Raw genomic sequence first — 23962 nt, 5'->3', positions numbered from 1 at the left:
CCACTTGCCATTCAGGTCTCAGCTTAATTGTAACTTCCTCCAGGAAGTTCCCTTGGATTTCCCAGACTAAGTTAGGTTATTCTATTCCACTCCCATTTTACAACCAGCTCCTCTCTTTGTTGCTCTGTCCCTCCTGGAATGATTGATTTGAAGTCTGTCCCCCGCATTCCATTTGGGTAGGCCCTGTTCCTCTTCTGTTTACTTCTGTGTCCCTTTGGCTCACCCAGTGGTGCTCAATAAATGCAGATTGAATTGAATGAATGCTTATTGAATGCCATCATTCAAACAAAGGCCTGACCTTTTGGCCAGGAAAATTTCCTTCCCGGGCACCCTTTGTTCAAGGTGGCTACCTGGGGACAGGAAGGAGCGGCCATGGTGGCAGGCAGGGCCGGGCTCCTGAGGCCAGCCGAGGCCAGCACCCAGGCTCACTCCTCTGTCTTGGGCTAGCATCTCTGAGCGGGCTCTGAAGAATAATGATGCAAAGTGATGATAGTTTTGCTGTGGTTTTGGGGTGATGGGGTAAAGCATTTCAGAACATGGACTTGAGTCAGACAAGCGTGGGCTTCTCTCCTGACTCCATCACTTTAAGGATTCAAGAAACCCTTCAGGGAAGCAAGCTCAGTGTCCATCAGCAGACAAGTGGGTAAGGAAGATGTGCTATATATACCTATACGATGGAATATGACGCAGCCATAAAAAGGGTGAGATCGTGCCATTCATGACAATATGGACGGACCTAGCGGGCAGTGTGCTAAGTGAGGTAAGTCAGACTGAGAAAGACAAGTATGATTTTACTCCTGTTTGGACTCTACAAAACAAAACAAATGAATAAACAAACAAAAAGCAAAAAAAAAAGAAAGAAAGAAAGAAAGAAACCCTTCAGTGTCTCAGTTTCCTTATCTGTAAAATGGGTACAGCAGATACGAGTACTCGCTCCGCAGGGCAGGGCCGGGTCGCTGGGAGGAGTAAACGAGAGGCTGTGTGGAAAGCTCCTGGCACAGTCCTTGGCCCGGGTGAGGTGTTGAGTAGACACGTCTGGAAGGAAGCTGTGGTGAGGGCCTCAGGGCTGTTGCTACGGCTCAGGATGACGATGGTAGCATTTGTGATGAAGGTGATGGAGGGGGCGGTGTTGGTGCTTTCCTGCTGCAGGTGGCTGGCGGTGGCGAAGCAGGGCTGGGGTTGGCGGGGGTGGGAAGTATAATCTACTGATTCCAACTGTGAGTTAAACAACCAACATATGTTTTGTGCCAGCAAATGTTTGTGCAAAAAGGGATACAACTTTTCATCTTCAGGAATCATCGATAAAATAGCAAATTCACACATACACACACACGCACACACACACACGGTAGAAAACAAGGTGGCAGGTGACCGGATGTCAGGTGGATGTGTTGCGTCAGAGGGGACGCAGGGGTTGGAGGATCAGGGCGGCCCTCCAGGGGGAGGTGGTTCGGGGCTGGGCATTCCAGGACAGGTGTGAGCACCGATATGGTGCTCGAAGGCCCAGGGAGGGTGAGAGGCAGGGAGCAGAGGTGCTGGAGAGGGAGGAAGAGAGAGAGCATCAGAGAGACTGGAGCCGTGGCCAGGTGTGAAGGGTGAGAGTGCCCTGTGTCCCCATGAGGTACCCGGTGCCACATGAGGAACCCCGGCCTCCAATCTGGAGCCCTGGCTCTGGTCCTGGCTCGGCCACATGGCCCGGCCCCCTGGGTGACCCTGGGCACATGCTTTCCCTCGAAATAGGCCCTGGGCTCCCCGTGCCTCCAAGGCTCTCAGCTCCCATTGCACAGATGGGCATACCGAGTACATTTGGACCCTCGAGTGACAAAGCAGAGGGTGAGCTTTCAGAAGGCACCCTTGGGGGTGTTGGCCTGGCACGTGTAACGGCAGGGTTGGGTCAGTTTGTGAGGAATAATTGCTCCGGACTGTCTGAGCATCCTCCCCTTCGTTCTAGCTGCATGTTTAAAATGTATCTGCGATGTGTCTTGAATTGCCAGCCTCCTTCCCTGCTCTGCCCATGTCTCTGGGAGCCGAGCTGTCTGCATGCACAGGAGCCCAGAAAAGCACATCTGCCTGGCCCTCCACCCCAGCACCTCCCCTTCTGATGTTAGGGTCCAAGATGTGAGTCGCGACCAGAGAGGGCAGTGCCTTGCCCAGCGCCACACAGCGAGGCGAGGCAGAACAGCGGCTCCAGGAGCACAGGGGAGAGCCGGGGTGTGACTCCTGCCTTACCCAGGGCTCCTCACACTGAATAGACTAAATGGGTGGAGAGCAGCTGAGGGCTAGAGAATTACGGACAAACAGAACTAACCCTTACCCAGCAGACACTTTAGGGGTAATTAAGCCTGTGGACTTCGGGGCCAGGAAGGCCTGGGTTTGAATCCCAGCTTTGAATCCCCTGTGCTAGCTGTGTGACCTCAGGCTATCCACTCAACCTCTCTGTGCTTCGGTTTCCTCGTCTCTACAACGGAGAAAATGCTACCTCAGGGTTCTCGGGAGGATTAAGTGGTTTGCACCTCGCCCCGAGGACAGGGTTGCCCGTGTTATCGGTGGCTATTACTATGGACCCTGCACTTCCTATCTACGGACTTGCCTCTTGAATGTCCCCCTTGAGGGAGGGGTTGTCCCCATTTTGCAGGGGAGGAAACTGAGGTTCAGGGATTGTGCCCAGCCCTGGCTGGCCCCATGCCCACTAAGCTGCCGTGGCAGGGGGACACGCAGGAGGGGGTCTGGGGAACCGGTCGGGGTGGGGGGTCTGGGAGGGGAGTGGGAAGCCAAGAGCCTGACACAGGCCCTCAAGAATGCAATCCACTTCCTCCTGGGCCCCCAGGGGGCCTGGGAATCCTGGGGCGGGGATGCGGGAGACAGCTGTGCTGGGTGTGCTGGGGGGCAGGGTGGAAGGAGGCCCCGAGAACATGGACCCCCCTTCTCTGTTTCTCCTGAAAGGCAGGGGGAGGGGGGAGGCTGCCGGCTGATTAACCCTGGCAGGGCCAGAGCCAGGAGGTGGGAGAGGGAGGCTGGGGGTGAAACAGGCCTGTGGGGGGGGCCCGCCCCGGGAGCCCTTCCCAGGTGTGGCCAGCTGGCCCGCCCAGGGAGGCGCCGGGGGACTCGACTCCCGAGGTCTTTAACAGGGTCACAGCTGGAAGGGCCATCGGGGGTCAGTTAGCCCAGTCCCCTTGCTTTACAGAAGGGGAAACTGAGGCCTGGAGGGGGCAGTCACTGGCTCGTGCTCACACAGGAGTCAGTGGCCCAGCGGGAGTGGGCGGCCCGAGCTGCGCCCCGTCCGTCCCTCTGTCCTGTCTCAGGGCAGGAGTTCCCCTGGGCAGTGGGTGCCCCCGCACGGGGCCCTGTGCCCACCCACAGCTGGGAGCTTCCCCGGAAGTACAGTCACAATGGCACCGCTAATATGTTGCAGCTTTTGATTTTATGGTTTACAGTATTTTACAGCTTCCCGAGCCGTCTGTATCCTTTACGTCATCTGGTCCTCACCACACTGCGCATGAGTAGATGTGCGGGCTCCCATTCCACAGACGTGGACACTGAGGCTCAGAGAGCTGAAGCGACTTACTTAGTCATGCCGAGAGCGGTGACGCTGCTGAAGCTCTCCTTCCTAGAAGAGGCTCCGGGTTTCCCAGACAGCCCGAAGGCCCCGCCACGGCCCGGCCCTGCTCTCATCTCCCATGGCTCTCCCCTCACTCTCGGCACTGTCTTGTTGCTCCAGACACAAAGCTCTTCCTTCCTCTTGCTCGCACCCAGTGGCCTTGTTCCCCACCCCAGGGCCTTTGCACATGCTCTTCCTGCTCCCGCTTGGTGTGCTTTGCCCCACATCCACACATGGCTGTCTTCTTGTCTGTTCCACTGACTTTCGCTCACCACTCTGGCTAATGCTGGTCGGCAGCTGCATCACTGGGCTTGACTTTCTCCCTAGCACTTTCCAGCGTCCGAAATCATCTTGCTTATTTCTTTTGTTCCTGAGTTTGTGATCTGTCTCTCCCCGCTAAGGTGTAGATGTTCTGAGAGCGGGGACTTCATCTGTTCTGTTCACTGCTGTGACCCCACTTCCTAGGACAAAGCCAGCACAGAGTAGGTGCTCACTACGTAAGTGTTAACCGACTGACTCCATGACCAAGGTTGTTGGTGAGCTCAAATGGAGTAGGTTTCTTCCTGATCTGCCCACCTGCTGTCTGACACTGACTCCTGGACTGGGACCCCCCTCGCTGTGTCACTGCTCCTGCCAGAGGGCGAAGGACACTCGGGGCCCAAACCCTAGCACACTGGAACTCAAGCTTCTTCATTTAATGTTCAAATCTCGGACTCCTTGTGATGTGCCAGGTGACCCTCTGGGCCCAGAAGTTAAAAAAAAAAAAAAAAGTGAACAAAAGTAAGATCCTGCCTCCCAGGGGCTGGAAATGTAGAGCCTGATAAGAGAGGTAGAAAAATGCAGGCAAGGTAGCATGATTGAGGACCTACGGTGTGGTAGGTGCTTTGCAGACATTCGTACATTGAATCCTCAGGGGATCAGGAGCTGTTTGGTGGAGGATGGGATAAATCTTCACCCAGTCCCAGCACGGCGGGGATCTTGGCCTCCATGCTACAGATGGGGAAGGTAGAGTGCAGAGGAGAGTGACCCACTCAGACATGCCCACCCAGCCAGTAAGTGGCAGAGCTGGATTCAAACCCAGGTCTGCCTGACTCTGAACTCTATGCCTGTGAGTGGGAGGTCAAGTGTGCCTCATCTGGGGGAGGACATAACTGAACTGAGTCTAGAAGTAGGTTAAGGTTTGGCTCCAGGGAGGGTGACTTCCTGGCGTGGGTCCAGTGAGGCAGGGAGACAGAGAGGCAGGGAGGAGGGCTGGTCGTGGGATCAGAAAGTGGCTTGGTTTTCCTGGGGCATGCAGGGCAGTGTGAAGGAGGAGAGAGGGAGACCAGGAAGGAGGGTGGCCTGGGCCAGCCCCTCGTTGTTTGTTTTAACAACATGATGGCAGTGTGGTGCGACAAAGGGAAGTGTAGGGTTGAAGTCGAACTCCAGAAACTTTCTAGCCCGTGGATCCGGAGAACTATGTGCTGGGGTGGGGAGGGAGCCTCTCTGAGGGGCTTGGGGGGAGTGGGGAGGAGAAGAGGGTCCCACGAGAAAATGGTGTGAGTTGGAGGGCTTTGCATTCTGAGACTTGAGTTTACAGGGCCGGGAAGCAGTGGCCTGTCTGCTTTGAATGCAACATAGCAGGGGCTCTGGGTTTTGGGGGTTGCCGGACCTGGGTTTGGGCTCCAATTCTGTATTCTGGACTGTGACCTTCGTAAGCCAGACGTCCGGCTGAGTGTGGGTTCTTCATGAGTCGGGTCACAGGGATTCCCATCATGAAGAGGACTGAAGTCTTAATGTCTGTGATGCACCCAGATCGGGGCCAGGACAGCATGAACACTCGGTAAAGATTCGTTTCCATGTTCCCCCAAACCCTTCCCTACCCCAGGAGAAACCCCACCTTAAGGGTTTGCAAACTGAATTGCCCAAGGAGGCCAGGCTGATCCTGTAAGGGGACTGTGGGAAAGGATGCAGCCTTAACATTGTTTTCAAGAGAGGCTAGAAATATGGATTTTAATGCGAAATCTTCCACAGCTCTGGTGTGAGAATCTCCCTCCTCTCCAAATAAAACGCCCGCGGGCCCCAAGCCTGCCAGTTTGCAAACCCTCTGTAGAGCCCCAGGCTGAAAGAGATTTGGGAGGACCTTCTGGGGTTGGGGTGGGAGCGTGGGGGCAGGGAGGGGGCAGGGGGGATGGGTCAGTCCAGTTTGAGGCAGTGAGTGTTAACCGACAGGTGAATGAAGGAGAAAAGCTTTGTTGACCTGGTCAAGCTCACAGGCAGCACAAGTCTCCAGAAACAGCGAGGCCGGGGAGCGGACAGCCAGGGATCTGGCCTTGGCTCAGGACAAGGCTGCTGTGTGACCCTGGGCCAGCCCCTCGCCCTCTCTGAGCCTCTATGATGGGAGGGAATAGGTTCTCGCAACAGTCCTGGCTTTCTGAGCGCCTGGGTGGGTCAGTTGTTAAGCACCTGCCTTCGGCTCAGGTCATGATCCCAGGGTCCTGGAATCGAGCCCCATATCAGGCTCCCTGCTCAGCAGGAAGCCTGCTTCTCCCTCTCCCACTCCCCCTGCTTGTGTTCCCTCTCTCGCTGTGTCTCTCTCTGTCAAATAAATAAATAAAATCTTAAAAAAAAAACAAACACCCAAAAAACACCAGTCCTGGCTTTGGGGGTGGGGTCTGGAGCAGAAGGTGGGGGAGAACTCTGATCCTGGGAACAGCATGAAGTCTAATCTGCTTTTGACATTCCTCTGGGCCTCGGGGCTTGGGTTTCTCCTGGCCCGTGGGATCTCCAGCCCCTTGTGCCAGGCAGGTGCTGGGTTGAGGCACTTGCCACATGTCACTCTGGGGTGGATTAGGGTCCCCGGGGCCAGGGGATTGGGTGTGCTGAGAAGCGGGGAGATTGGGGCAGGGTTGAGGACCAGCTGCCAGCTGGGGGCTCTTCTCCCTTCAGAGTCCGTTTGTGGGATCAGACTGGGCCCTGGAAATCACCATCGCTCAGATGCTAACTGAGCACCTACTATGTGCCAAGGATAGACAGGAAATCAACAGTCTGCACTCTCCTACCACTGTTACCCCAGTTAACAGAGGGGTAACTGAGGCTTGGAGAAGGGACACGTGGCTGTTAGATGATGGTGGGATTTGAATCTGGGTAGCCAGGCGCTCAAGCCGGCACATTAAGGGCCCATGCAGTCACATGACCAACGCTGGGGGCAGAACCTGAGAGTGATGGACGCCGGAGGGGCGTAGCCTGGGCTCTGGTCAGTGGGGGTCTGGGCGGGGCTCCCCATGGGAGCTGGCACCCACCAGGGCCCTGGGGAGCTTCAGAGAGCAGTGGTGGGCCCTGAGGGTCTTTGGTGGGGTTTGGTTTGTGTCTAAAGAGCTCTCTCCCGGCTTGGTTCTTCGGAGGCTGACCTGACCAGGGCTCTGGGCTGAGCTGGGCCAGCTCCCAGGGTGTCCCCAGGCTGGATTCTGCATATCGATGGCTGACTGGGGGCAAAAAGAGGGACCGCAGTGGTCTGTGAAGACTGTTTCTCCTTGAGCTGCACCTCCAGCAAAGACCCTGGGGCTACCGACCCTCACCGACCCTCTTTATGAGGCCGGGAGGGGTGATGATGAAAGTGGTAAGTCTCCAGTGGAGGCTCGCAGGAGGACAGGAATGCTGCTGCCTGAGCCTCAGTTTCCCCACATCACACCATCACAGATGGGAGTCAGATGAACTGTCATGTGGAAAACACCTAAGGAAGGCTAGCACATCCGCTTCATTCATTCACACAGAATGCCAGGCCCTCTTCCAGGATCTGAGATCAAAACTCAGATTAATTACCTGCTTCCTCAATGCCAGGCCCCGTGTTGAGAGCTCTATGCTCATGACCTCTTTTGTTCCACACTGGACCTCCACATGGTAGACACTGTTCTCAGGCCTACTGTGCAGATGAGGCACGGAAGGGTCGGTCCAACGTGGCAGAGCTGGGGTTCAAGCCCAGGTCAGCCTGGAGGGAGAGCCCAAGCCCCAGGCAGCACTTAACCCTTGACCTGGTCCTCAGTCCTGGACACCATGGGTGGGAACGAAATTCTAGACTCATTCTTTCATGGGCCTGCTGGATTGAAAGCTCCATGGGGCCAGGGACTGTGTCTTGTTCTGTTCACTTCTGCGGCACCTAGTAGGTAGTTGGGAAATGAATGAATGAATGGACAAGCAGCTGCCCAGGCCAAGGCTCCCAGGGGTACTGGAGGGGAGCCCGAGGGCAATTCTCAGGGCAGGTGCCAGGCCCAGGAACCTTCTGGTTTGTGGTAATCTGTCTGGCCTTTCCACTACCCAGCCTCCTCTGGGGCTCACAGAGTCCGTGGAGATGGGCCCGTGGTGGGTTCCAGAAGGCCTCGGATAGAATATCAGTGGCTGAGCCCTTGAAAATCTGATCTTGCTCCAGCCCACCTCCCCAAGTTTCTCCCCAGACCATCAATCAGCAGTGAGACACGATCGTATTTTATAGCCAGGCCAGGGGTGGGGGGTGGCATGAAACCCAAGCCCCCATTCCTCCTGCCTGCTTAGGAGGATCAAGGCAGACCCGGCAGAGCCTTAACTCTTTGTGACCCTGCTCCTACCAGTTGTGGGCCCAGCTCATCTGTCCCACAAGCCTCTGCCAAACTGAGCCCCTCAGGGGTGATGGAAGAACTTATGGGGGGGAGGATAGATGTTCTGGGGTCTTGACTGCTCACAGGGACCTTCAGGAAGGCCTGTGGATCAGAGTAGGGTTCTGGCCCCACACTTGGGAAATGTAGGCTCTGCCTCAAGGTCTACCCATTGTGGCTGTGTGACCTCAGGCGGGTTGCATCCCCTCTCTGGGCTCGACTCCTCTCTTACCTTCCTAAGGGTCATCCTATTGCCTTCAACATGGGTGAAATGTGATTCTTGGCCTTGGCTCCCTTTGTCTTTATCACTGGGTCCTCCCCACTGGAAATAGTTTACCCATAATAAGAGACTCTTACCTCTCCTAGGAATTGGTACTTTCATTTTACAGACAGGGAAACTGAGGCCCAGACAGGCGTTTCCATGACCCCGGTCACTCAGCAAATGGCTGCAGAATCAGCCTGGAGCTCTAGTTCTCTGCTGCCGACCCTAGAAATGACCTCTCCTTCCCTCTCCCTTCCTCCTCTCCGTCCTGGGGCCTGGATTGCTGTCGGCACCGAGGAGAACAGACTTGGGTTCAATGGGAAGCTGCCACGTGTCGTCGGGACAGCCATGGCTGGCGGGAGAAACTCTGGTGGGCAAAGGGGTTTGTTGACACCACACAGCAGGACTGACACCCCCAGCTTTGGGGTGAGCGAGTCCCCGGGCGGAAACTGGGCCAGGTCACCTTAGAGCCCAATGTTGTCGTCTCCAGAACAAGAAGGATGATACCGATCTGCCTCATGGTCTCAGTGGAGCCCTTTGTCATCAACAGCACTGCGCCGGGAGGGGCTGAGCGTCCCGTTGCTGAGCGGCACTGAAGCAGACCCGTGGTTGTCAGGCCAGAGAAGCATCTTGGGGGGAGGGGTGAGCCAGGCGACCCTGAAAGGCCCTCTCAGGGGTGCTGGGGGTGGGAGGAGTGTGGCAAGGGAGGTACTTTTCTGGTCTCCAGTTACCAGCTCCTGGAATGACAGAGGTCATTTTGAGGAGGGGGCAGCTCCAGGAGCGGTTTCCTCGGGTGGCCGAGGCCCTGGGGACCTGGGTGTCACAGCAACAACTGGATGTGCCGGGCTGATGGATGGCTGTTAGAAAATCAGTTTTCTGAAGCCCAGTCAGTGCAGTGGGCTGGCGGGCCTTGGGGAGGCTGGGGCCGGCACGGGGAGGGGCTCTGTGCCCCGCAGGTGGAGCGCAGCCCCCACGCCTCTGCAGTTCCAGAGCCCCATCACCTCCCCCTGCCCCCTTCCCCAGGCTGTGCCTCCAGCTTGGAGACGCCTCCCCTGTCCCCTCCTTGGGCTCCTGGGCAGGACGAGCGCCCAAGCCCTGGGCAGGTGTCGAGCCGTCTGGCGCCTCGTCCCAACTCGGCGGCTAACTGGCTGTGTGAGCTCTCTGGGCCTCAGTTTCCCTATCTGTAAGTAGAGGACGGTGGGCTACATTTCCCTCATTTCCCAGGCTGGACCCTCCTGATGCTTCGGGTCTCAGTTTAAGCATGAGAGAGACGACCCTCCCCTCCAAGCACCGCATCGCCCGAGGTCCCCTGATTCCCTCTTCGTGGCCAGCTGCCTGCTTTTCTGGCACTCTGTGCCCTGATCCCCCGCGACTCTATCTGGGCCGGTCCCTCCCACTGGAAGGTCAGCTCCAGGGGGGCAGGGGCTGTGTGTAAGGAGACACTGTCCTATCTCCAGGGCCTACCCAGTGGCTGGCACATAGTAGGTCCTCAAATAAATGGTGGCCGAACGACTGAATCAGTGGCAGGCCCTCTGCTTGGGGCTCGGGGGGCTCAAGAAAGCAATAATCAGCTTCTGTCCCCGAAGAGCTACGGTCTGACACAGGTGGGGGAGTGGTCCCAGAGCCCTTGACTTCTGAGCAGTGAGCGCAAGTCCAGGAATGGGGGAAGGAGGGAGGTGGCCTGGGGCACAGGGGGCGATCAGGGGCGAGGGGATGAGGGGAACTGGAGGAGGAGGGCAGGAGGTGATCTCTGCCTCTGGCCCAGGGTTTGGCAGGAGCCTGGACATTCTGTCCTGGAAGCGGGACCTGGGGTGATGTCCCTCCTGCTGTGTCAGGGGCTCCAACTTTCATTCAGAGCCCTTAGCATTTGCTTGAGGCCCTGGGATGAGGCTCAGCATATACAGCTCCAGATGCTCAGGTTGAAATCCCAGCTCTGGCTGTCTTGCTGGGTGACCCTAGGGCAAGCTGTTAATCCTTTCACAGCCCATCTGTGGCCCTGCGGCCGGGAGCGGGGCGGGGGGGGGGTGCGGGGAGCCACTGCAGATCCCTAGGTAAACACTCAGCAGGCCTTGTGTCTGGCACATAGTCAGCACTCCTCAGTCCTGTCTCCATGATCAAAAGAACATTCATACCCATGTCTCAGCAGGGAAGAGAGTCCCAGAGAGAGGTCCTGCATTTATTTAATATTGAATCGAGTGCCCCACTACACTGCACACAGGAGTGGGGGGTGTCAGGGCAGAAGCCCACTCTGTCTCATTTCTCTGCTCTTGACTAGGCTGTTCAGGAACTCCAGGGGAACCCCGCCTCTGCTTGCGATAACCCTGGGCTGGTAGGAAGGAGAGCTGGAAGGGCCTGGTCTTAAAGCTCTGTGGCCATTCCATCCTTTGGCAGAGCGAGGAAGGGGAGAGCTGCGGCCCGGCCCCAGCCCCACGGGCCGGTGGGGGCAGAGGGCAGGTCGCTGACGAAGCCTGAGCAGGAAGCCACCTCCGGAGCTGGCTGGTATCTCCTGGCCGAGCCCGTGACAGACAGCTGGAGTTGGGGACAGTGCTACGGAAAGTCTTCCCTCCTTCTCTCTCTTTCTTCTTTTCTTTCTAAAAAAAAAAAAAAAAAAAAAAATCTCCAACAAACAACCAATCTCCCATGACTTGGAAAAATGGCCTGAATCCCGTGTCTGGCTCCGGAACGTTTTATGGCCCTTTCCAGCCGAGGATGTGAAGCCTCCTGTGACATGAGCCCTCTGTTCCTAGGCCCTGGCCGGGGACGGCCCATCCATCTTCCCCAGCTGGCGGCCGCGTGTGGGAAAGGCCCCTGCTGGGGCGGTGGGGGGACAGCACCTGTTGCTCTCACTCTTCCTAAGCTGGTCGTTCCAGTCCCTCGCAGAGGCGATGATGGGGGAACGCACGGGGCGGGGGAACCCCTGGCATGGTTGCAGACTCTGAGCACCGCTGAGGCTGCCCAGGGTGATGGGGCTGTGTTAAGAGTGAGGGTCTGTCCCAGGCCCCAGCTTTCTGGCTGCTGCGCTCTGCTGCTTTCCTCCCAGGAGAGGTAGCAGGGCCCGCAGAGGGTCCCCAGAGAGGAACGGAGCCAGCCCGGGTCTGGTAGGGGAGGCAGCAAGTCAGGGGACGGTCGCAGTGCCATGTGGAGCCCAGGCAGTGAGGGGGCGAGCAAGCCAGGCTGAAGGAGCAGCGTCCCAAAGCACAGCGGGGCGGGGCATGTCTGGGGGACTTTGTATAGGGTGTGGGGCTGGGAGGGGAGCATCTCGCAGGGGACGGAGACGGCGATCACAGAGACAAGGCCAAGCACTCAGACTAGTCTTGAAGCCGATGGGAGTCAGCGCGGGTCCTGCAGCAGACCAGCATTCCACAAAGAAACTCTCTGCTGTCGGGGTGGAGGAGGGCTTGAGGCTGGCCAGTGGGCCAGAGCCTTAGGCAGCGTAGATGAAGCCAGAAAAGCATCCTGACTTGAAGGCAGGGAGGGTAGTGGACTGAGAACCATCTCCAGGGTCAGACACACCTGGGCTCACGCCCAGCCCTGATCCTCCTGGCAGGGTCCTCCTAGCAAGCCGCCTCTGCTCTGGCCTCAGTTTCCCCACCGTGGTAACGAGGGAGTTGGACAGGCAAAGTGTGGAAGGCCTTAGAGCAACCCAGGCTACTCCCAGCTGTGCTGTTCATCAAAGATGGGGACAAGCATCTACGCCTCTGAGCCTGTTTGCCTGTTTGTAAAATGCCAACTTCCAAGGGTGTGGGGAGCCCTGATTCACCACGTGTAAGGTGACCCACACTAGCTGGCATTCACTGGGTGATCAATGATCGAAGACTTCCTCTGCTTAAGCCCCTCCCAGGTTGTAAGGTCTCCCTTTTTGTGATTGCTCTCACTGGGGGCTTGCAGGGAAACCCGGGGAGGGGGGCAGTGCAGGAGGGATGGTGCCTGAGGGATCCCTGGGTGGGGTGGTGTGGGAGGGCCGGGGTTCTGCAGGGGCCACTCAAGTTTCAGAGGTCCTGGGACCTGCAGAGCTCCTAGGAATTTTCCCAGGCTGGGGCGGCAGGCAGCTGGAAGCCATCCGTCCCAGGGAAGGAGAGAGGATCGGGGGTCTTGCCAAGGTCTTTCGCTGGGAACGAGAACTTGGAAGGGGGGCAGGATTCCCCCATTCAGTCTGGAAAGATGAAACCTTTCTGCCCAGGCAGCTGCTCGCGGGGATGCCAAGAACCCAACAGGCCTGGCCCCCTGGGCTTCCTTGGGGCCGTGTCAGGCTTAGGGGGGCCTCTTAGAGCCCCAACATCCCTGGAAACTGGGAGGGCAGGCTTGGAATCTGCCACCTTCTGTGCCCGAACAGCCCCTGGCATAGACCCATCCAGGGTGGCGGCCTGAGGGCATTGCCCCCGGGGTGCTGAGGTTCCTCCTGGTTACCTGGGGTGGCACAGCCTGGCAGACAGGGAGGCGGGGGCCCTGAGGCTCCGTGAGAGCCTCACTTTGGAGCCAGCCAAAGTGGGGAGCCCAAGTTCAAGTTCATCTCAGGGTCAGTATTATCTGCTCTGCAAGGTTATGAAGATCGGAGATGCTCCATGGGAAGCACCAGCACGTAGTAGGTGCTTTAGCTGCTAATTATGTTACTGGAGGGGATATAGATAGTGATCAGGAGCATAGGCCCACACTGACTGCCTGGGTTCAAATCCCACCTCTGCCACTTCCTGCTCATTATTTTTTTTTTTTTTTAAAGATTTTATTTATTTATTTGAGAGAGAGAAATGAGAGAGAGCACATGAGAAGGGGGAGGGTCAGAGGGAGAAGCAGACTCCCCACCGAGCAGGGAGCCCGATGCGGGACTCGATCCAGGGACTCCAGGATCATGACCTGAGCCGAAGGCAGTTGCCCAACCAACTGAGCCACCCAGGCGCCCCTTCCTGCTCATTATTTAATGACCATTCCTGAGCCTCGATTTCTGGATGCGCCACACTTAGGACGCTGCCCAGCAATGCACAGAGCCCTCCATAAGCACTAGGGGTTATTATTACGATTGTTGCTACCAACAGCATATGAATACTTTGGGTCCCGATCTGCAGAATGAGAACATTCATTTTTTTCTTGCCAACCCTAATAACAGTAACAGCTGCTCCCCACGCCATGCCTTCTGAGCACTGGGTGCCCTGCCGGATGACTTGCTCTATCTTGGGAGTCTGCCCACCACTCTGGAATATAATGATTTACTGTCCAATTTTGACAGGTGAGGAAGGAAAGACCCTGAGATACATAGAGACTCACCTAAGGTCTGGCAGCCAGTAAGTGCTGGGGAGAAGAGATTTCCGGCCAACCTCACAGAGCGCCAAGAGCAGGCTCGGGGGCCGTTTCCGGGTCCAGAAGATGGACAAGGATACAGTGGGGAGAGCACTGGGCTGGGAGTCAGGAGCTGGCACTCTTGTTCTAACACACCGTGCATAACCTTTCTGAGCCTCTGTCTTCTCTGGGTTAAAGTAGAGGTGTTATTATTGGTACTGCGTGGAGTTGGGATGAGCCTCCACTGAAGTCATGTGTGCGGAGCGCCTGGCCCAGTGTCTGACACAAAGCTGGGGCGCCGTTGGTGGTGGGGTGTCGGTAGGGGGTTTGTGCTGTTGATGTCAATGGTATTGTTGGGTTTTCTATTAGCGTTGAAGTTGGTGGTGGTGGGCTGACGTAGTAGGGAGTGGCTGTCGTTGGGATAATTTTTGCTACTGTTGTTGGTGATGGCGATAGGGTGTTGGAGATGGTGTTACTGGTGTTGGTAGTGATAATACTCTTGTTGTTGGTGTTGGAGTGGGTGGTGGTGTCGCTGGTGGCGTTGATGGTGATGGTGTTGGTGTTGGAGATGGTGTTACTGGTGTTGGTAGTGATAATACTCTTGTTGTTGGTGTTGGAGTGGGTGGTGGTGACGCTGGTGGCGTTGATGGTGATGGTGTTGGTGTTAACACTCTGATTGATGGTGGTGCTGTTAGGGATGGTATTGTTGGTTTCGGCGGTGGGGAAGTAACTGGTGCGGGTGTTGAGGTTGTCCTTTGGGTCATTACCAGGCGTCGTGATGTTAATGTTGGTGTCATTGGTGCTAATATTACTTCTGGTGGTGTTGGTGTTGTTTGTGGTGATGCCAACATTATTACTGGTGGTGTTAGTGGTGTTGGTGCTAACACTATTATTAGTGGTATTGGTGTTAATGGTGGTATTAACATTGTTACTGGTGGTGTTGGTATTGATGTTGCTGATGGTGTTAACATGATTACTGGTATTAGTGTTGGTCTTAATATTGTTACTGGTGGTGGTGGTGTTGACGTTGATGATGGTGATGTTAACATTGTTACTGGTATTGGTGGTGTCGATGGTGGTGGTGGTAGGGATAACGTGAGTACTAATGCTATTGTTGGCTTGGTACTAACACTATTACTGGTTTTGGTGATGTTGGTCTGGGTGATGGAAGGGCTGACACAATGACTGCTGGTGGTGATGTTGGTGGTGACATCGCTAACATGACTACTGATGGAGGAGCGCCCCATAGTTGAAGGAGCAATCTTGACTTGGAGGCACCCACTCTCGCTTTTCCTCCCACCCCTTCCTGAGACTGTTGGTGGAGGTCTTGGGCTGGAGGGCTGGTGGTCTGCCTTCCTGGGAGGGTGGGGTGTGGTGGGGGCTTGGCCAAAGCCTTACCTGTGGGTGTTAACGTGGGCAGTGTGCTGCTTAGGGATGTCCTAAAATCCTCACAGAGCCCAGAATATCAGTGCTGGAAGGGCACCGAGAGGTTGTCCAGCCTGGTGGTTCCCAAACTGGGTTCCTCAGAGCCCTGGGTTCCCCTGTGGCATCTCTGGGAAGGAGAGGGGCACCAGCCTCGGGCACAGCAGCACCTCTTTTGTCTGCTTTATCCATGTGGGTTCTGGGTGGGAACTTTTCAAAAATGCAGACCTTATCCTATCTTTACCATCAATCGCTGGTTGTTGTTTTAAAGATAAAGATCAAAATCCCTACTGCTGCCTGCAAGCCCTGTGCCAGCCCCCGAGAGCCTTTGATCCTCACCACATAGCAGCTGTCCCTGGCTCACAGTGTCCTCGAAGAAGTCATGCTCTGTCCCACCCACACTGCTCCCTCCTTTGGGCCGCGAGGCCAGACCCTGCTCATCCGGGGAAGCCCACCCCGGTTCCCCAGGGAGGCCCTGCCTCCTGTCATTCCCAACCACGGCACCTGGACCTTCCCCTCGGGTCTGTTCCCTACCTGGTGCCACTTTTCTTACTGAAATCCTTTGATGTCTGCCTTCCCCACAGACCCTCAGCTCCCAGGGGGTCCATGGTGAACCCCGTGAGGTAACACCAGCCCGTCAGCCCTCTTGGGATGTGGACAGAGGAGTGAGGTCCTGAGAGAGGGACATGGCCTGTTACACAGCATGTCAATGACAGAGGTGGCCTGTGTCCTCGGTCCCATGCCCTTCCCCCACCCCGCCTCCCTGTGACCTCTCCCATCTTCCCTGGGCATATCTCCCTATTCCCTGCCTTAATCCCTGCACTTCCCGAACACTCCCCAAAACATCTGCAAGCTGGGATGGCCATGGGAAGCTGGCAGTGGTCTTGTCTCCCCCTTGGGGGCAGGAAGTGCCCCCCCCAAGCCCCAGCTCTGGCCACTTGGCCTGCACCCCTCTCATCTAAGCCCCAGCCTGGGAAAGGCTCCCCTGGCCCCAGTGTGACATTCCTGACCCAGCCTAGCCAAGGGGCTAAGCTGGTGAAGGCTGGGTTAGGGGGTGGGTGGGTGGGGTGCTGGCATCCAGACTCATGTTTGGATTGGGGGGTGGGGTACTTACGGGAACCAGCTTGCTGCCCCAGCTGCCCTCTCATCTCAGTCATGACAGAGGTCCCAGATGTAAGAGGTGGGGAGGGTGGAGAGGGTTTGGCCGGGAGGCGGCTGGCGGCCAGGGTAAGATGAATAATGACACCAGGAGACCAGACCACTGCTGGGAAACACCCTTCAAAATCGATTCTTAGTGTGGCAAACCGACGGGTGAAGTGGGGTCTTTCGGGCTCTTTGGAGCTTGTGGGCTGCGGTGCGTTCCCCTCAGTCCTGTGGGGCTGCCATTCCCAGGGAGGCTCCATTCCTCCCCCCGCCCCCGCCTCGGGGGCCGCCCAGTTCCCAAGGCACCACGCCCGTCTGCATGGACACGGCTGCAGCCAGCCAGCCAGCCAGAGACAACAACACAATAGCAATCGTGGTATTGTTTGCTTAGCTTTTCTACCGTGCTGTGTTCCAGGAGGGACGTGAGCCTGTTGGTGACATTTGGGTTCCATTTTGCGAATGATGGCGTGTTCTCACGTAGTGGGTACACAGTAAGTGTTGGTAGGATATACTCCATCTGCCTTTATAACAGCCCTGAGAAGTGGCAAGTGTTACTGGTTCTCATTTTGTAGCTGGGGAAACTGAGCTCTTGCCCAAGGGCTCCTAGATGGTGTGGAGCAGACCTGGGGCTCTCACTGCAGAGCCCTCTGTCTGCAAGGGGGACGTGGGGTCTCATCGTGTCAGCAGCCAGGATAGAGTGTCTTTGAGACAGAAATTGTAGACTTGTGTCACGGGCTCCAGAACAAACAGGCAACCCACCAAGGAACACTTTCTAGTGTTTGCTTATTTTTTCTTCTGATTATTACAGTAAGACATGCTTATTAGAGAAAATATAGAGACATGCAAAGAGGAAAATAAACACCACCACCCAATGGCGCACACGGCTAAAGGGAAGGCAGTGGGGAGCCGTGGAGAGGCAGATATTCTGGGTTCATATCTTTGTTCTGCCCCTGGGAATAGGCACGCAAATTCTCCATGACTCAGTTTCCTCTTCTGTAAGATGGCGATAATAATTCCCTTCAACATCATGGGAAGACTGTGGGGATAAGATGATGATTAAAAAGTGCTTTCCATAGGACATGTGGTCAGAACTCCAAGTTTTTCTTAGGGTGTCACCATAGAAGGGGAGCTCCCCTTTCCCCACAGCCATCATTCCATCACGAAGATCATGCCGCATGTACTTTTGAATCCTGCTTTAAAAAAAACTTCTTGGAGCACCTGGCTGACTCAGTTGGTAGAGCATGCGACTCTAGATAGAGGAATCGTGAGTTCGAGCCCCACAGTGGGTGTAGAGATCACTTAAAAAAATCAAAAAATCAAAATCAAAATCAATTTGTCTTGAAATAATTATAGATCCATAGGAAATTGCAAAGATAGGACAGAGAGGTTCTGTGTACCCTTTGCCCAATACCCCGCAATGGTTATATCTTATAACTGTATAACTATGGTGGAATTGCAAAGCTGGGAAACTGAGACGGGGGCACTGCGCTGTATGGTTCTCGGCCACTTTACTGCGTGTGTAGGTTTGTGTAACCACCACGGTAATCAAGGTATGGAAACAAGGATCTCCCTTGTGCTATACCCACCTCTCTTTCCCCCATCAGCCCTAACACCCTGGCAAACACTCATCTGTTCTCCATCTCTATAATTCCGGGTTATTTCGAAAATGTTATAATAAATGGAATAATATAGTATGTGACCTTTTGAACTTGGCTTTTTTTTTTTAACTCAGTATAATTCTCTAGAGATTCACCCATGTTGTTGAGTATATCAATACTTCATTCCTTTCTATCCCTGAGGAGCATGGATGTAACCCCCTCTTTGTTTAACCATTCACCTACAGAAGGGCGTTTCGGTTGTTTTAAACCTTTGGCTATTTCGAATAAAGCTGCTATGAACATTCATGCACAAGTTTTTGTGTGGGCATCAATTTTCATGTCTCTGGGATACATGCCCAGGACGGTAATTGCTGGGTTGTATGGTTAAGTGTATATTTAGTTTTTAAAGAGACAGCCAAACTATTTTCCGGAGTGGCTGTAACACTTTACATTCCCAGCAGCCGTGTATGAGAGATCCAGTTTCTCCTCATCTTCACCAGCATTTGGTATTATCCCTATTGTTTATTTTAGCGGTTCTAATAGGCATATAGTGATAGCTTGTCGTAGTCTTTGTTTGCATTTCCCCAAGGACTGGTGATGTTGAACATCTTTTCGTGTGCATATTTGCCATCCCAAATCCTGATATTTTAACCGACGTTAGCCTTTGCTGCTTGTGTTGTTGCAAACTCTCCAAAGCATCATTTGTCATGACTGCATAACCCTTCATCAGATTTAATTCCGCCATTCTCCTATTTTCCCTGTTATAAATAATGCTGTGATGAGCATCACTGTGCATAAATCATGGTCCACATACCGCATCACTCCCCCAGAACAGATTTCTCGAAGGAGAATTCCTGGATCAAAGAGTGTGGACTGTTTTCGAGGCTTTGCTACACATCACCAAATGGTCCTATGGGAGGACAATTTCCCCATAACCTCTTTTGCAACAACTGTTTTAGAGCACAGAACGTTCTCAAAAGGAGGTCATACCCTGGGGCCAGGCTTTTGGAGGTTAAATCCTGGCTCTGCCACCCACTTGCTGTGTGACCTTGGGTAAGTTACTTAACCTCTCCGAGCCCCACTTGCCTCCTATGTACAATGGGGGTAATTAAAGAACCTTCCTGAGTGAGCTGCTGGCCCTGGGACAGAAGATGGAAGCAACACTCCAGGTTGTTGACCCCACCTAGCTTCTGGCTCCTGTACCCGTTCCCCATGTCACCCCCAGCCTTTCCGCCAGAGCTCAGACAGTCATGCCGCTGAGACCTCCCAAATTTCCTTCTCCACTGACCTCTCTGGGGGTTGCGTTCTTGGCCATTAGCCAGATTTCACAGCTGAACTCTGAGTGACTAATGGAAGCTGGTGGCTGAAAGGCCTCTCTATTAATTGGGACCTAATCAGAGAGGGCTGTAGCCACAGCTGGACTGTGGGAAGGGTGCAGCCTGCAGCCAGTCCCCCTGGTATCCCTCCTGCTACCATCACAGAAGAGGAGGTCCGAGTCCCAGGCAGTAGGGTCTTCACAGACCTTCCTTTATTCATTCCACAAAGATATATGGGTCAGCCACAAGCCAGGTGCCAATGACACCGTGCAGCAGACAGCCACGTCCTGCCTTCATGGGGCTGAGAGTCTAGAAGCAGAGTCAGATGGTAACTGGTAGACAAAGCATTGTCAGCTGGTGACAAGTGCACTTGGATAATAAAGCAGAGAAGGCGGTGGAAACTTCTGGGGAGGGGCTGGGACTATGCTTGAGGAAAGGTGACTTGAGGACTTGAGCTGAGACTTTAAGGATGAGAAAGAGGGAGCCAAGCAAAGAGCTGAGGGAAGAGCATTCTAGGCAGAGGGAAGGGCAAATGCAAAGGCAGAACTTGGAGATGGAGTCAGAAATCCTGGGTTCAAAGCCAGACTGTGCACGACTTGCTATCCTGATGGGGTTGGACTTGCTCATCTTCCAAGCCTTAGCTTTTGTGTAAGTGAAAGCTATGAGGGCCACAAAGAGGGGTGGCAGGAGGAGAAGCTGGGTGCTGGGCAGCTTGGGCCAAGGTGTGGGAAGTCCAGCCGGAAGCCTGCTGGGCTTTGGCTGCAGGCAGGCCTGATGTCTGAGCTTCACACCTCCTGGCTAATTGAATTAACTCTTAGCACTTTAGCAGCCAAGGCCCCAGCTCTAGGTTTCTCACATTCAGCCAACCCTGGCAGTAATTTAGGAAAGGGTATTTCATTTCTCCCAGGCCGATGGAAAAGGTCAGTGAGTGGGTGGGGCCCCTCGGGAGGTAGACCAGATGTCTCTGGGAATGGTTGGCCCTCAGATGGGAGATAAGGACAAGCAGGTGCAAACCTGAGGTGAAAATCAGTGCTTCCCTCCTGTCCTCACCCCAGGAACTCCCAGAATGATGGGGAGAGACAGCCCCTGTTTTGGGGAACTCCTTGTCTGACGGGAGAGACATAGCAGACAGAGACGAGGGAGGTAAGGCATTTATCCTGGGACAGTTCTCAGTCTGATTTTAAATCAACAAACATAAAAACACATACCAAGAGATTTATGGAAGAAATCAGACCTGGTTGCTGAGGACTCCAAGGGAGCACTGCAGATGCTTTAGTTATCCACGAATGTGGCAGGTGCTCCTTTGGGCTGGGTTGCTCATCCACCTGGGATCTGAGCAGTGGAAAGAGGCAGTAGGGCATGACAGCTTAAGAGAGCGGGCTCGGAGCCAGACTGCCTGGTTTGTACCTGGCTCCAGTACCCACACTGTGTGACCTTGAACATGATATTTGGCCTTTTGTGTTTTTGCTTCTTTCGTCTGGAAAATGGGAGGTGATGGGGCTTAACTTAATCCATACCTGTAAAGAACAGTGCTTAGAACAGTGCCTGCCTGGCATGTAGAAAGTGCTGGACAAATAGCTCTTAGTTGGAGTCTTTATACTCTCCCCATTTTTCAGCTGTGCAGACAGGCTCAGGGAGGGGCGGTGGCTGCCTGGGATTTGAACCCAGACCCCCTGACTCTGTGTTGGGTCTTCTTTCCACTGATTCCCCATTATGACCACATTAACAACATCCCAGCACCCTCACAAATGTCCAGGAAGACACGGGTGCCCCATTCTGCAGATGAGGAGACTGAGGCCCAGAGAACTTTGCCTGAACGCAGGACAGTGCCTAACTCGCTGCATGTCCCTAGACCTTGGCACACAGCACGTGATCAGACACCACTTTGTGAACTGAAGGTAGAAAGAGGAAGGAACAGACAGGGGGTGTGGCTGAGACTCAGGGCAATTTAATGTTCCCCTGGGCTGGAGCCCAGACTCCTGGGACTCCACCCCTGATCATGTGCCCCCTAGGCCAGCTTCTCCCTCCCTTTTTCTCTCTCTCTCACCCATTCCAGATCCAGATGTTAGAAGTAGGGTCCTGCCCCAGGCCCCTTTTCTGAGCAGGGGGCGATTTGTGTGAAGGCCGTGGGCAGGTGGGGGCAGAGACTGGGCCCGGACGCCGAGGCCTTATGTCCAGGGCCATGGGGAACTTCACACCTGGCTGGGGAAGATGACAAACACGGCAGAACAGTGTCTGTGACATCCTGCGAATTAATCTGAGCGTCCTGGGCCTCGGGCAGTACACGCCGTGGCAGCAGGGGGACCCTGTCTGCAGCCTTGATTAAATCAGAATGTTCTGCTGCTCTGTACCTGTTAGTACAGCTGGGGGGGTGGCTCAAGTGGGGAAGATGCGGCTGACACGTGAGGAGAAAGGGGCGCCAGGGTTGGGGTGCAGGGCCAGCCCAGAGAGGGCAGGAGCGGAGGGGTCTCTTTGGTCTTGGGCTCCCCATCTGGACAGCGGTGCTGCTCACCCCAGCCTCCTCCCCTGGTGAGGCAAGCTGCTCCTGGGGCTCCCGCCTGGGCGCTGGCTGAGCAGGTTCACTTGGTCTCTGCGGACCCCAGAACTAGGCATTATTGCATGGGTCCAGAGGGCACCTCCTGAACTGGGTATTGTAAGCTGAGTAGGAGTTATCTTGGGTAACTATGAGTTAACTTGGGTAACTACCATGGCTGCTAACTCACACCTCCGTGACATTTTTTTTTTAAGATTTTATTTATCTGAGAGAGAAAGAGAGTGAGCACGAGCGGGGGGAGCGGCAGGCAGAGGGAGAGGGAGAAGCAGACTCCCCACTGGGCAGGGAGCCCGATACGGGGCTCGATCCCAGGACCCTGGGATCATGACCTGAGCCGAAGGCAGATGCTTCCCTGACTGAGCCAGCCAGGTGCCCTCCATGCCTTTTTACATATTGTTCTCTCCACCTTCTTCTTCGCCTACTGTGGCACCTGGGACTCCACCCCTGATCATGTGCCCCCTAGGCCAGCTTCTCCCTCCCTTTTTCTTTCTCTCTCACCCATTCCAGATCCAGATGTTAGAAGTAGGGTCCTGCCCCAGGCCCCTTTTCTGAGCAGGGGGCGATTTGTGTGAAGGCCGTGGGCAGGTGGGGGCAGAGACTGGGCCCGGACGCTGAGGCCTTATGTCCAGGGCCATGGGGAACTTCACACCTGGCTGGGGAAGATGGTGGAACCAACCCATTGTGGAAATACACGAGACCCGCCAAATGAGAGAAGCAAAGGCTTTTCATTCTGCACCTACCGCAGCAGCGGCGTCAGCCACCATCCCGTGTGTTCTGGCAGAGACTCAGAGGCAGGCTGAGAAGCGGGACAGCTTTACAGTGGGGAGAAAGGGAAGGCTTCAGGGATGCCCTGATGGGAGGCTGCTGGCATGGGGACGTGCAGGTGGGCTAACTGGAGGCAGGGCACCCTATGTGATTGGTTAGGAGCACATATGTGGCTTTCTCTGATTGGTCCTAAGTTGGAAGTGGGGACAACAATCAGGGAAGTCTGTTGGTTACTAATCAAGTCCCAGCCATTTGATGCTGACTGTCAGAAAGTCATTGTTTAGCTTCCGGGTCCGTCACTAGAGATGGCAACCTGGCTTCCAGCACGTCTGACTTATAGCAGGCTGACTGGCTGGCTGGTCTGTAGATACGGGGTTGATTTCCTGGGCAGGTTGTTGCCAGCTGTGGGTCAACATTCTAACTTTTACATAAGGTCGGGCAATTGTCCATTGGTGTGGTCAGCCTCTCAATGTCCTTCAAGAACGAGAGCCAGGGCCACCTCCTCCAGGAAGTCTTCCTAGATTCCACCAAGATCAGCACAGCATCCTTCCGTGCTCCCCTATTCCTCCACTCTTACGGAGGTGTTGTGGCTCTTAGTTCAGACTCTTAAGGGTTTAAATCCCGTTTTCCCCACTCCTTGGCAGCGGATCTTCTGAGCAAAGTGATTTCATCTCTCAGCTTCCTCGTCTGTAAAATGGAAGGTAATAATAGTACTATCATGAAGAGGAACTGACACAGAGTGCTTAGAACCCTGCTATTAGTATTATTAGCATCATTATTACCACCACCCCAGTAGGCACCAGGGGGTGGGGTGGGGATCATTTGTTTACGAATCTCTCGCCCCTTCAGACTGTCACTTCCAGGTCCCACCCCTCCTCTTCAGCCACCCCTGGCTCCCAGGGCAGCCCAGGCACTACACAGACAATCCTCACCTGCCGACCTCATCCCTACAGAACTGGGGGCAAAAGCAGTTGCTTATTCAGCTTTGTTCTTACTGCATCGCTCAGAGTCTACACAAGAATGGGAGCCCAGAGGACGTTTCCTGAATGGATGAATGCATGAGTGAGTGAATGAATGCCCAGTGCCGTGCTAGAACAACTTCTGCCCTCCTTCTCCCCCGCCGCCCACAGGCCTGAGCAAGCCTCCTCTTCCCTGGCTCTGACAGCCTGTGTATTTGTGTTGGGGGGTGGCTGGGACCCAGGCTCGTGGGGGGGGGAGGTTTATTCTGGAAGGGGGTTGAGGATGTGGGAGGAGGATGAGGTTGGGGTGCTCCATCCAAGGGCAGGCTTCTGACAACTGGAGCTCTCCAGGGTTGGGCTCCCTCCAGAAGGGATGAGTTCCCTGTCACTGGGGGTGTGTAACCAGCAACAGAGCTGCTGTGGTAACTTTGTTTTATTAACACCCTTATTTTTATATGCACTCGTTC

This window comes from Leptonychotes weddellii, chromosome 4 (assembly GCF_054177405.1).
Source record: "Leptonychotes weddellii isolate Sample4059 chromosome 4, ASM5417740v2, whole genome shotgun sequence".
In the NCBI taxonomy this organism is placed as follows: domain Eukaryota; kingdom Metazoa; phylum Chordata; class Mammalia; order Carnivora; family Phocidae; genus Leptonychotes; species Leptonychotes weddellii.
This window is presented reverse-complemented; position numbering follows the sequence as displayed.